We start from the raw sequence: 15484 nt of genomic DNA, 5'->3' as shown, positions 1-15484 counted from the left end.
GCTCAGAAAATTAAATATATCTACATATTTAGTCAAAATCAGTTACATTATTTTATCTTATTCAAAGCATAAATGTTCTCAAAGATTACTAAAAAGAAATTGAATTAGACTACAGAAAATTGGCAAACTTTACCTTGTATCTGTTTCCACCGAGTTTGTTTGGTGCGTTCTTCAACATATCAGCAATACTTGTCTCAACATCTCTTTCAGTTGCATTAGTGTGGGTGTTGATACAGGCTTCTGGAAATTTATAAGAATTAACTAATATATATAATTATAATTCACTTTGCCATTCCCCATTCCACAGTCCTCTCGTCCTTCCCACTTCCCCGTCCCCACATCCTCCCCACTATTCCCACTTCCCTGTCCCATCGTCCTCCTTACCATTTTCCCCTCCCCTGTCCCTTCTTCTTCCCCCACCATCTCCCATTCACCTGTCCCTTTGTCCTCCCCAGCATTCCCCTGTCCCCACCATCCCCAACTCCCCAGTCCCCTCGTCCTCCCCACCATTACCCTCTCCTCTGTCCCCTCGTCTTCCCCACCATCCCCCCCTCTCGTCCTCCCCACCATTCCAAACTACCTCATCTGATGCATTCTATAATGGTCTGATGCTTCCATCAGAAAATTGGGAACATCAAATGATCTGATATTCCCATCACTGAAAAATAAGAACAGCTAAAAAAATGAAATAAAAAAAAATAAAAAAATAAACTATACTCATGAAATGAACAGTATGGTAAACAACACAGCTCAATTTCAATGCAATGTCACACAAAATTATTAAATCGAAATGAAAATAAATTGAAATCTATGAAAATTCAAATTATCAATGCAATCGGAAATATTGAAATAATATCGCAACAAAATATAGTGTGGGTTGCTCTTACGTGCAACAGACGGTGCTGTTTTTCAAAAAAGGCATGGTTTTACCTGTCACAAGTGTGGCATCTATACTTATACTCACGAAATGAACGGTATGGTAAACAACATAGCTCAATTGCAATGCAATGTCACAATAACATTTAATAACAATAATAACAATAACATTTAAATATACTTTAAGATATAATCTAGAAGAAAATAAGAACATTGAATCGGTTCATGAACTCGATTTCAATAAAGGACACTATGGGGAACTTTAAAAAACAGTTAATGAGTATAATTAGACAGACTTGTTGCTAGGCAAAGGAGTAAATAATGAGTTATATGGCAAATTTTGCAAAATATACGGCACACAAACATTCATACCCAAACAAAGCAAAATGCTAGGTAAGAACAAAGCAGTTGGCCCGTAGGGGAAAGGAGATACCCACAAGACTGGAATACAAGTCATTAACAAGCACACAAGTGACCAATGACCTCCACAATCCAGGCCAACATGGATTTAGAGCAGGAAGATATTGAAATACCTCTTACAGCTATCTCTCATGTCCTCTACTTGTACAGTACAGCTACTTGACCATTACGACAAAATCACTGAGATATGAGATAATGATGATACTAACCTCATCTACTCAGACTCCAACCCACTCATATTAAATAATGATGTAAACAATAAATTAAAAAAAAATCCACTTATTAATGTCAACCAACAAACTCACACTAAACATAGAAAGGACCTACAACATCTTACTTGGGAGCAAATCAGCAAATCTACAGTTACACAATGTTAACATCAGAAATAAAAAAGATGGTAAGTTCCTTGGTCTATACTTAGATCTGCCCGAAACGCTATGAGTGCTAGTTGCTTTACAAGAATGTATAACTTCAAGTCACTGTACTCTCCCCCAATGTACCTTCTTGTATATAAAGAAAAAATAAATAAATAAACAAACACATAATAAATCAATACTTACTAAATTTTGTCTATTATGTAGCAAAGAAGCAGGTCTATGGAAGGCTTTTCTGTTGAGTTCGAATCCCAGATTACTCGTGGTCTCTGAAATAAGTTAAGATTATAAGTATAAAATTTATAAAACCAAATAATAAATCCGGTATTGCTCAATTTCAGATGCAGACGTACTGAATGATATATCAGACTGTCAGCATGGTATTCGATCTGGAAGGTCCAGTGTAACGAATTTACTCAGTTTCTATGATCGAGCAACAGAGATCTATAAAGAATTCTGATCAAGAAAGAGATCTAGGGGTGGTTTTGGATAGAAAACTATAACCTGAGGATCATATTAAGAACATTCTGCGAGGGGCCTATGCTACACTTTTTAACTTTAGAATTGCTTTTAAATACATAGGTCAAAAAGTTTTAAAAGTTTTAAAAGTTTTTTAAACCTCTCGTGTATCATGAGTGTGGAAAAGCTTCAGATGGTGCATTCAGATGATGAATATTACCTAGTTCCTTCATCTGGGAAGAATGAACACATATTGGTGCATTCGGATGATAAAAACTAACTACTGTAGTTCAATTGATCAACAGACTGTATATCATATGCAGACTGTATGTGGATCTGCGGGGCACTCCAAACAACAGCCTGGTGGACCAAGCTCCACCAGGCCTAAAGCACAAAGTGGTCCACTGGCACCGGCAACTTTAACCATAAATGTTCTCAAAGTTTACTTAAAATGATTGAATTAGACTAGACTACAGCAATCTTAACCTTGTATCTGTTTCCACCAATCTTGTTCAGTACATGCTTCAACATATCAACAATACTTGATATGTAAATATATCTCACTGTGTCATTACAATATGCACCTCCCAACTAGGACAGCATTTGTACCTGTTACAATAATGCATAAACTTTAAGGCAATAGAGTATAATGTATGTCTTTCAATCTCAACATTAGATTTTATAACTTTCTAATGTAATAAATAAATACCATTAAACTATTTTCTGTTTAACTGTTAGAAAAAATCAATTAGATATATAAAAAGAAATAAAAAAGATTACATGGATAGTAAAATCTGGATTCCCAACTACAATTTATATAGATGTGATAGAGAAACTAGGTCAAATGGAGGAGTAGGTCTGTATATTAAACAGCACCTGACGTGCACAGAGCTACTAAACTCAATGTGGTGGTAGAGTGGTGAGGGGGGGGGAAACATTGCAGAAAAAACAAAAATACAATTTGGTCAACAAAACAGCATTGTTTAAAATAGAAGACATGGGTTGACATTTTGGGGGTAAGGTAGGTTACATTGAGTTAATTAGTTAGTACTTAGTTTTTATCTTAAACTGGTTGGGAGAGGTACAGTGTTGCTGTGCTGGTGAAAGAACACCTAAAGGTAAATTAAATAATGATTGCGAATCCACAAGAAGTTGACATAATAGCGCTAGAGATCTGCAATCAGGATGATAAACTTTCCTTAAAGAATTTGACAAACACTTGCTGATAGGACATGAAGTAAATGAAATGTATGTCAAGTTTTGTGAAATATATGATAAAAGCACAACAAAATTTGTACCAAAGGAGAGAGGCAGAACTAGGAAAAGGGGTTTGTTCAACAGAAATTGCGAGAGGGCCTGAGACCCAAACACACACAAATGGAATCAATATATAGCAAGAGGACAAACCCCCAAACATACAAGCGATGCAAAGATGCGAGAAACAGCAGCAGCAGTAAGGAGAGGGACTGAAGGACCATAAATAAAGTGTGAAAATAAACTCGAGTAAATTTTTTTAACTACTCTCGACAGTGAAGAAAAACAAATATTCAGACGATTTGTGTTAGAATCATTAACCTTACACTTTCGGTCATATTCAACAACACAAATACACACACACACATTCCTGTTGCTGTAGCAGGTGAAGAATTACACACACAGATCACAATAACGTGATGCATCAAATGAACAAATCCACAAGGGCCGTGACGAGGATTCGAACCTGCATCCGGGAGCATCCCAGACACTGCCTTAATCGACTGAGCTACAACAGGGTAAAAGGGTTGAAACCGAAGTTCTACTGAACTTACTGGATCCCATAGCCTCTCCGAGGCACAAACCAGGCTTTTACACAACCCCCCCCCCCCCTGCACCCGAGCTATGTCAACAGGCCGTTCTCTCTCTTCGCCCTTACATCATCACACACAGATCACAATAACGTGATGCATCAAATGAACAAATCCACAAGGGCCCTGATGAGGATTCAAACCTGTGTCCGGGAGCATCCCAGACACTGCCTTAATCGACTGAGATACGACAGGGTAAAAGGGTTGAAACCAAACTTCTACTGAACTTCCTGGATCCTTTTACCCTGTTGTAGCTCAGTCGATTTAGGCAGTGTCTGGGATGCTCCCGGACGCAGGTTCAAATCCTCGTCACGGTCCTTGTTGATTTGTTCATTTGATGCATCACGTTATTGTGATCTGTGTGTGTGATGATGTAAGGGCGAAGAGGGAGAACGGCCTGTTGACATAGCTCGGGTGCAGGGGGAGGGTTGTGTACATGCCTGGTTTGTGCCTCGGAGAGGCTATGGGATCCAGTAAGATCGTCCTTCCTTTCCTCGCTAGAATCTGGATGTAGTAGTTGCTCAATTGTCAAAAGTGAAAAATTTGGTTTGTCTTCCGAATGCACCATATCGGAAATTTTTTAATAATCTTTTAAAAATAGTAAATGCCACTATTTTTGCAAAATTATTACAAGATCTATTATTCTAATAAGGGTTTGATAAAATACAGTAGACTGCCTACTGGTTTTTGGTTGCCAGTTTCCTCAAGTTAATTTCCGTGATTTACACACAAATTTATATACATACAAATACATATACACACATATATAATATATATATATATATATATATATATATATATATATATATATATATATATATATATATATATATATATATATATATATATATATATATATATATATATATATATATATATATATATATATATAAATAAAAAAACAAGTAAATGTAAATAATTTTACCTTGCACCTAGATCCACCAAGCCTGTATGGCACGCGTTTCAGTACTTCGGAAATCTAGAACTATCTAAAATCTCTAATCTGCAATGAAACAATACATATTATTGCACTTACCAAAACATGGATGAATGTAGAAAATACAGAACTATTAGCTGAATATCAAATAAATGGATTTAATCTATTTCACACAGATAGATATATTAGATATTATATTATATTCCTTTCCTCCCTAGAATCTGGATGTAGCAGGTGCTCAATTGTCAAAAGTGAAAAATTTGGTTTATTTAACATACATGCCATAGACCGGCTTGGGAAAAAAAAGTTCGTAAAACCCAGGGGCCATAGACCGGCTATGAAAGAAAATTTGAGAAAACCCTGGGGCCATAGAACGGCTATTTAATCCCCTTGAATGGATAATCATCTGTATCAAACCTTATTACAGGTAAAACCAGTAGGCAGTCTACTGTATTTTATCAAACCCTTATTAGAATAATAGATCTCGTAATAATTTTGCAAAAATAGTGGCATTTACTATTTTTAAAAGATTATTAAAAAATTTACCGATATGGTGCATTCGGAAGACAAACCCAATTTTTCACTTTTGACAATTGAGCACCTGCTACATCCAGATTCTAGGGAGGAAAGGAAGGACGATCTTACTGCATCCCATAGCCTCTACGAGGCACAAACCAGGGTTTTACACAACCCCCCCCCCCATGCACCCGAGCTCAATTGTCAAAAGTGAAAAATTGGGTTTGTCTTCCGAATGCACCATATCGGTAAATTTTTTAATAATCTTTTAAAAATAGTAAATGCCACTATTTTTGCAAAATTATTACGAGATCTATTATTCTATAGAATAATGGGAATTCTATAGATCCGCCATTCTGAGTTCTCACCCCTCACTATAACTCTCTGCTTCCTATTGCTTAGGTACTCCCTTATCCACTGGAGCGCCCTACCAGTTACTCCTGCCTGTTTCTCCAGCTTATGCATCAACCTTTTATTGGGTACTGTGTCAAAGGCTTTCCGACAGTCCAAAAAAATGCAGTCCGCCCATCCTTCTCTTTCTTGCTTAATTATTGTCACCTGATCATAGAATTCTATCAAGCCTGTAAGGCAAGATTTACCCTCCCTGAACCCATGTTGATGGGTTGTCACGAAGTCTCTTCTCTCCAGATGTGTTACTAGGTTTTTTCTCACAATCTTCTCCATCACCTTGCATGGTATACAAGTTAAGGACACTGGCCTGTAGTTCAGTGCCTCTTGTCTGTCACCCTTTTTAAATATTGGTACTACATTAGCAGTCTTCCATACTTCTGGTAGGTCTCCCGTTTCCAGTGACCTACTATACACTATGGAGAGTGGCAAGCTAAGTGCTCCTGCACACTCTTTCAATACCCATGGTGAGATTTCATCCGGCCCAACAGCTTTTCTCACATCCAGCTCCAATAGGTGCTTCTTGACCTTATCTCTTGTAATTTCGAACCTTTCCATGGTCACCTGGTTTGCTGCCACCTCTCCTAGCACCGTGACTTCTCCCTGTTCTATTGTAAAGACCTCCTGGAACCTTTTGTTGAGTTCTTCACACACCTCTTTGTCATACTCTGTGTACCTGTCCTCGCCCACCTGAAGTTTCATCACCTGTTCCTTCACTGTTGTCTTCCTCCTGATGTGACTGTGTAGTAGCTTTGGTTCGGTCTTGGCTTTATTAGCTATATCATTTTCATACCTATTCTCAGCTGCTCTTCTCACACTAACATACTCGTTCCTGGTTCTCTGGTATCTCTCTCTACTTTCTGGTGTTCTGTTATTACGGAAGTTCCTCCATGCCCTTTTGTTCAGCTCCTTTGCTTTCATACATTCCCTATTAAACCACGGATTCTTCCTTTGCTTTTCTGTTTTTTCCTGTTGGGCTGGGACAAACCTGCTTACAGCCTCCTGATATTTTTGGGTGACATAGTCCATCATGTCTTGAACAGACTTCGTTCTGAGTTCTGTGTCCCAATGTATATCCCATAGGAATTTATTCATCTCCTCATAGTTTCTCTTTCGGTACGCCAGCCCTTTGTTTCCCAGTTCTTTTTTGGGGGTGATAATTCCTAGCTCAACCAGGCTCAATACACTATGATCACTCATTCCCAAGGGGGCTTCCAACTTAACTACCCTTATATCCGACTCATTTAGGGTAAATATCAGATCAAGCAAGGCTGGTTCATCCCCCTCCTCTCGTTCTTGTCGGTCCCTTGACGTATTGACTTAGAAAGTTTCTTGTTGCCACATCCAGCAGCTTAGCTCTCCATGTGTCTGGGCCTCCATGTGGGTCTCTGTTTCCCCTATCTATCTTTCCATGGTTGAAGTCTCCCATGATTAGTAGCCTGGATCCGTTCCTGCTAGCCACAGAAGCTGCTCTCTCTATTATATTGATGGTGGCCAAGTTGTTTCTATCATATTCCTGTCTGGGTCTTCTGACATTCGGTGGGGGGTTATATATGACTACTACTATAATTTTATGTCCTCCAGTTGCTATTGTGCCTGATATGTAGTCACTGAAACCTTCACAGTTCTGAATTACCATCTCTTCGAAACTCCAACCTTCTCTTAGTAGCAAAGCTACACCACCTCCTCCTCTCCCTTCTCTCTCTTTCCTCACTACATAGTAGCCCTGTGGAAACACTGCGTTTGTTATGGTGTTTGTTAGCTTTGTTTCTGTGAGTGCTATTATGTCTTGGTTTTCTTCTAGTGCCCATTCTCCGAGTTCACTTGTTTTATTAGTAATTCCATCTATGTTAGTGTACATTGCCTTGAAGCTCACTGAAGATGTGATCTTCTGGTGATGTGATCTTGTCGTGATGTGATCTTCTGGTGATGTGATCTTCTGGAGATCTTATCTTATAGAGATGTGATCTTCTGGGAACGTGATCTTCTGGAGATGTGATCTTCTCGAGATGTGATCTTCTGGAGATGTGATCTTCTGGTGATGTGATCTTCTGGTGATGTGATCTTCTGGAGATGTTACCTTCTGGAGTTGTGATTCTCTGGGAATGTGATCTTCTGGTAATGTGATCTTCTGGAGATGTGATCTTTTGGGAATGTGATCTTCTGGAGATGCGATCTTCTCGAGATGTGACCTTCTCGAGATGTGATCTTCTCGAGATGTGATCTTCCTGTGATGTGATCTTTTCGAGATGTGATCTTCTCGAGATGTGATCTTCTCGAGATGAGATCTTCCTGTGATGTGATCTTCTCGAGATGTGATCTTCTGGAGATGTGATCTTCCTCTGGAGATGTGATCTTCCTCTGGAGATGTGATCTTCTGGAGATGTGATCTTCTGAACATGTGATCTTCTGGAGATTTGATCTTCTGGAGATGTGATCTTCTGGAGATGTGATCTTCTGGAGATGTGATCTTCTCAAGATGTGATTTTCCAAAGATGTGATCTTCTGGCGATGTGATCTTCTAGAGATATGATCTTCTCGAGATGTGATCTTCTGGAGATGTGATCCTTTGTGGATGTGATCTTCTCGAGATGTGATCTTTTCGTGATGTGATCTTCTGGAAATGTGATCTTCTGGATATGTGATCTTCTGGGGATGTGATCTTCTCGAGATGTGATCTTCTCGAGATGTGATCTTCTGGAAATGTGATCTTCTGGAGATGTGATCCTTTGGGGATGTGATCTTCTCGAGATGTGATCTTCTCGAGATGTGATCTTCTGGAGATGTGATCTTCTGGGAATGTGATCTTCTGGAGATTCGATCTTCTCGAGATGTGACCTTCTCGAGATGTGATCTTCTCGAGATGTGATCTTCCTGTGATGTGATCTTCTCGAGATGTGATCTTCCTCTGGAGATAGTGGCCTACTCCTATTACATCGCAATTTACGTAATCGAGCAATACGTTAAAAATGTGACAAACAAATTAGTTAAAATTAAAGCACCATAATATTGATGTTTTCTTTTCATCGACCCTTGGTGTGGTGTTCACTATCCTTAGCGTAGTGTTCACTATCCTTAGCGTTATGTTCACTATCCTTGGCGTGATGTTCACTTTCCTTAGTGTGGTGCTTACTATCCTTCAAATAATGTTCACTATCCTTGGCGTGGTGTTCACTACTCTCTGGCGTGTTGTTCACTACTCTCTGGCGTGTTGTTCACTATCCTTGGCGTGGTGTTCACTATCCTTGACGTGGTGTTCTCTGCCCTCTGGCGTGTTGTTCACTATCCCTAGCGTAGTGTTCACTATCCTTGGCGTGGTGTTCACTATACTTAGCGTAGTGTTCACTATCCTTGGCGTGGTGCTCACTATCCTTAGCATGGTGTTCACTACCCTTGGTGTGGTGTTCACTATCCTTAGCGTAGTGTTCACTATCCTTGGCGTGGTGTTCAATATCCTTTGCGTGGTGTTCGCTACCCTTGGTGTGGAGTTTACTATCCTTTGCGTGATGTTCACTATCCTTGGCGTTGTGTTCACTATCCTTGGAGTGGTGTTCATTGAACTTGGCGTGGTGTTCACTATCCTTGGAGTGGTGTTCACTATCCTTGGCGTGGTGTTCACTGAACTAGGCGTGGTGTTCACTATCCTTGGCGTGGTGTTCACTATCCTTGGCGTGGTGTTCACTATCCTAGGCGTGGTGTTTATTATCCTTGGCGTGGTGTTCACTATCCTTTGCGTGGTGTTCACTATCCTTAGCGTGGTGTTCACTACCCTTGGTGTGGTTTTCACTATCCTTAGCGTAGTGTTTACTATCCTTGGCGTGGTGTTCACTATCCCTGGCGTTGTGTTCACTACCCCTGGTGTGGTGTTCACTATCCTTGCCGTAGTGTTCACTATCCTTGTGTGGTGTTCACTATCCTTGGCGTGATGTTCACTAACCTTGGCGTGGTGTTCACTGAACTTGGCGTAGTGTTCACTATCCTTGGAGTGGTGTTTACTATCCTTGGCGTGGTGTTCACTATCCTTATCGTGGTGTTCACTATCCTTAGCGTGGTGTTCACAGCCCTCGGCGTGATGTTCACTGAACTTGCCGTGGTGTTCACTACCCATGGCATGGTGTTCACTACCCATGCCGTGGTGTTCACTACCCTTGGCGTGGTGATCACTACCCTTGGCATGTTCTTCACTACCCTTGACGTGGTGTTCACTACCCTTGCCATCATGTTTACTACCCTTGGCGTGGTGTTCACTACCCTTAACGTGGTGTTCACTACTCTTGGGGTGGTGTTCACTACACTTAACGTGGTGTTCACTACCCATGACGTCATGTTCACTACCCTTGGCGTGGTGTTCACATCCCTTGGCGTGGTGTTCACTACCCATGGCATGGTGTTTACTACCCATGGCGTGGTGTTTACTACCCTTGGCGTGGTGTTCACTACCCTAGGCGTCATGTTCACTACCCTGTGCGTGGTGTTCACTACCCTTAGCATGGTGTTCACTACCCTTAGCGTGGTGTTCAGTAACCTTGACGTGGTGTTCACTATCCTTGGCGTGGTGTTCACTACCCAAGGCATGGTGTTCACTACCCATGGCGTGGTGTTTACTACCCTTGGGGAGCCGGTCGGCCGAGCGGACAGCACACTGGACTTGTGATTCTGTGGTCCCGTGTTCGATCCCGGGCGCCGGCGAGAAACAATGGGCAGAGTTTCTTTCACCCTATGCCCCTGTTACCTAGCAGTAAAAGAGGTACCTGGGTGTTAGTCAGCTGTCACGGGCTGCTTCCTGGGGGTTTAGGTCTGGTCGAGGACCGGGCCGCGGGACACTAAAGCCCCGAAATCATCTCAAGATAACCTCTCAAGATAACCCTTGGCGTCATGTTCACTACCCTTGGCGTGGTGTTCACTATCCGTGGCGTGGTGTTCACTATCCTTAGCGTGGTGTTCACTAACCTTGGCGTGGTGTTCACTGAACTTGGCGTGGTGTTCACTATCCTTGGAGTGGTGTTTACTATCTTTGACGTTTTGTTCACTGAACTAGGCGTGGTGTTCACTATCCTTAGCGTGGTGTTCACTATCCTTGGAGTTGTGTTTACTATCCAAGGCGTGGTGTTCACTATCCTTGGCGTGGTGTTCACTATCCATAGCGTGGTGTTCACAACCCATGCCGTGGTATTCACTACCCTTGGCGTGGTGTTCACTACCCTTAGCGTGATGTTCACTATCCTTGGCGTGGTGTTCACTACCCATGGCATGGTGTTCACTACCCATGGCGTGGTGGTCACTACCCTTGGCGTGGTGATCACTACCCTTGGCAGGTTCTTCACTACCCTTGACGTGGTGTTCACTACCCTTGCCGTCATGTTTACTACCCTTGGCGTGGTGTTCACTACCCTTAAAATGGTGTTCACTACTCTTGGCGTGGTGTTCACTACCCTTAACGTGGTGTTCACTACCCATGACGTCATGTTCACTACCCTTGGCGTGGGGTTCACTAACCTTGGCATGGTGTTCACAACTCTTGGCGTGGTGTTTACTGCCCTTGGCGTGGTGTTCACCACTCTTGGCGTGGTGTTCACTGCCCATGGCATGGTGTTCACTACCCATGGCGTGGTGTTTACTACCCTTGGCGTGGTATTCACTATCCTTAGCGTGGTGTTCACTATCCTTGGAGTTGTGTTTACTATCCAAGGCGTGGTATTCACTATCCTTGGCGTGGTGTTCACTATCCTTAGCGTGGTGTTCACTATCCTTAGCGTGGTGTTCACAACCCTTGCCGTGGTATTCACTACCCTTGGCGTGGTGTTCACTACCCTTAGCGTGATGTTCACTGAACTTGCCGTGGTGTTCACTACCCATGGCATGGTGTTCACTACCCATGGCGTGGTGGTCACTACCCTTGGCGTGGTGATCACTACCTTTGGCATGTTCTTCACTACCCTTGACGTGGTGTTCACTACCCTTAACGTGGTGTTCACTACTCTTGGCGTGGTGTTCACTACCCTTAACGTGGTGTTCACTACTCTTGGCGTGGTGTTCACTACCCTTAACGTGGTGTTCACTACCCGTGGCTTGGTGTTCACTACCATTGGCATGGTGTTCACTACCCTTGGCATGGTGTTGACTACCCTTTGCGTGGTGTTCAATACCCTTAGCGTGGTGTTCACTATCCTTGGCATGGTGTTCACTACCCTTTGCGTGGTGTTCACTACCCTTGGCGTGGTGTTCACTACCCTTTGCGTGGTGTTCACTACCCTTGGAGTGGTGTTCACTACCCTGGACGTGGTGTTCACTACCCTGGACGTGGTGTTCACTACCCTGGACGTGGTGATCACTACCCTTGGCATGGTGTTCACTACCATTGGCATGGTGTTCACTACCCTTGGCATGGTGTTTATTACCCTTAGCGTGGTGTTCAATACCCTTAGCGTGGTGTTCACTGTCCTTGGCGTGGTGTTCACTACCCTTTGCGTGGTGTTCACTACCCTTGGCGTGGTGTTCACTACAATTTGCGTGGTGTTCACTACCCTTGGAGTGGTGTTCACTACCCTGGACGTGGTGTTCACTACCCTGGACGTGAAGTTCACTACCCTTGGCATGGTGTTCACTACCCTTGGCATAGTGTTCACAACCCTTGGCGTGGTGTTCACTACCCTTGGCGTGGTGTTCACTACCCTTGGCGTGGTGTTCCCTACCCTTAGCGTGGTGTTCACTACCCTTAGCGTGGTGTTCACTACCCTTTGCGTGGTGTTCACTGCCCTTGGCGTTGTGTTCACTACCTATGGCATGGTGTTCACTACCCATGGCGTGGTGTTTACTACCCTTGGCGTGGTGTTCACTACCCTTGGCATCATGTTCACTACCCTTCGAGTGGTGTTCACTACCCTTCACGTGGTGTTCACTACCCTGGCCGTGGTGTTCACTACCCATTGCGTGGTGTTCAGTGCCCTTGGCGTGGTGTTCACTACCCATGGCATGGTGTTCACTACCCATAGCGTGGTGTTTACTACCCTTGGCGTGGTGTTCAGTACCCTTGGCGTCATGTTCACTACCCTTGGCGTGGTGTTCACTATCATTGGCGTTGTGTTTACTATCCTTGGCGTGGTGTTCACTAACCTTGGCGTGGTGTTCACTGAACTTGGCGTGGTGTTCACTATCCTTGGAGTGGTGTTTACTATCCTTGGCGTGGTGTTCACTGAACTAGGCGTGGTGTTTTCAAAATATCCCAATAGTTTCAAAATATCCCAAACATCCCAAATTCAACCCTTGAGCCTTATTTTCGAGCAAATTCTGGCTCTCGGTACGTATTCGCAGTTTGAAATTACGACATTTTATACCGAAAATATGCCAATTGCTGAGAGCGGCAAAGGGTCACATTTTGCCCAAACCCTTCCCTGCAGTTTTTAAAATATCCCAAACATCCCAAATTTGACCCTTGAGCCATATTTTGGAGTTAAATTCTGGCTCTCTACACGTATTCGCAGATTGAAATTACGACTTTTTATACCGAAAATATGCCAATTACTGAGAGCGGCGATATGTCACATTTTGCCCAAACTTCCCTGCAATTCTCAAAGTATCCAAAACATCCCACAATCGACCCTTAAGCCATATTTCAGAGCCAAATTCTGGCTCTCTGCGTGTATTCGCAGTTTGAAATTACAAAATATGCCAATTACTGAAAGCGGCAATGGATCACATTTTGCCCGAACCCTCCCTGCAGATTTAAAAGTATCCCAAACATCTCAAATTGGAAGCTTGAGCCATATTTTGGAGTCAAATTCTAGCTCTCTGCACGTATTCGCAGTTTGAAATTACGATGTTTGAAATTACCACACCAGTCTGTACGTGGGTGTGGATATTTTATATCGAAAATATGCCAATTACTGAAAGCGGCTATGGATCACATTTTGCCCGAACCCTCCCTGCGGTTTAAAAGTATCCCAAACATCCCAAATTCGACGCTTGAGCCATATTTTGGAGTCAAATTCTCGCTCTCTACACGTATTCGCAGTTTGAAATTACGTCTTTTTATCCTAAAAATGTGCTAATTACTGAAATCTGCGATGGATAACATTTTGCCCAAACACTCCTTGCAGTTTTTGAAATTTCCCAAACATCCCAAATTTGACGCTTGAGCCATATTTTGGAGTCAAATCCCTCTCTCTGCACATATTCGCAGTTTGAAATTTCGACTTTTTATACCGAAAATATGCCAATTAGTGAAAGCTGCGATGGATCACATTTTGCCCAAACACTCCCTGTAGTTTTTAAAATATCACAAACATCCCAAATTCGACGCTTGAGCCACATTTTGGAGTCAAATTCTGGCTCTCTGCACGTATTCACAGTTTGAAATTACGATTTTTATACTGAAAATATCTTAATTACTGAGAGCAGCGATGGGTCACATTTTGCCCAAACCCCCCCCCCCCCCCCTGTAGTTTCTAGAGTATCCCAAACATCCCAAATTCGACCCTTGAGCAATATTTTGGAGCCAAATTCTGGCTCTCTGCACATATTCGCAGTTTGAAATTGCGACTTTTTATACCGAAACTATGCCCATTACTGATATCGGCGATGGGTCACATTTTCACCAAACCCCCCCTGCAGTTTTCAAAATATCTCAAACATCCCAAATTTGACCCTTGAGCCTTATTTTGGAACTAAATTGTGGATCTGTGCACGTATTCGCAGTTTGAAATGAAGATTTTTTATACAGAAATATGCCATTTACTGAGTGCAGCGATGGGTCTTATTTTGCCTAAACCCCTCTGCAGTTGTCAAAATATCCAAAACATCCCAAATTCGACCTTTCAGCCATATTTTTGGAGCCAAATTCTGGCTCTCTGCACGTATCCGCAGTTTGAAATTACGAATTATTATAACCGAAAATATGCCAATTACTGAGAGCGGCGATGGGTCACATTTTGCCCAAACCTTCCTGCAGTTTTCAAAATATCCAAAACATCCCAAATTCTACCCCTGAGCCATATTTTGGAGTTAAATTCTGGCTCTCTGCACGTATTCGCAGATTTAAATTACTACTTTTTATACCGAAAATATGCCAATTACTGAGAGCAGCGATGAGTCACGTTTTGCCCAAACCCCCCCCCCTGCAGTTTCCAAAGTATCCCAAACATCCCAAATTCGACGCTTGAGCAATATTTTGGAGCCAAATTCTGGCTCTCTGCACATATTCGCAGTTTGATATTGCGACTTTTTATACCGAAAATATGCCCATTACTGATAGCGGCGATGGGTCACATTTTCACCAAACCCCCCTGCAGTTTTCAAAATATCCCAAACATCTCAAATTTGACCCTTGAGCCGTATTTTGGAACCAACTTCTGGATCTGTGCACGTATTCGCCGTTTGAAATGACGACTTTTTATACAGAAAATATGCCGATTACTGAGTGCAGCGATGGGTCTTATTTTGCCTAAACCCGTCTGCAGTTGTCAAAACATCCCAAATTCGACCATTGAGCCATATTTTGGAGCCAAATTCTGGCTCTCTGCACGTATTCGCAGATTGAAATTACGACTTTTTATACCGAAAATATGCCAATTACTGAGAGCGGCGATGGGTCACATTTTGCCCAAACTCCCCTGCATTTCTCAAAGTATCCAAAACATCCCAAAATCGACCCT

This window comes from Procambarus clarkii, chromosome 20, assembly GCF_040958095.1.
Source record: "Procambarus clarkii isolate CNS0578487 chromosome 20, FALCON_Pclarkii_2.0, whole genome shotgun sequence".
Taxonomy (NCBI): Eukaryota; Metazoa; Arthropoda; class Malacostraca; order Decapoda; family Cambaridae; genus Procambarus; species Procambarus clarkii.
Note: the sequence above shows the minus strand (reverse complement) of the source record.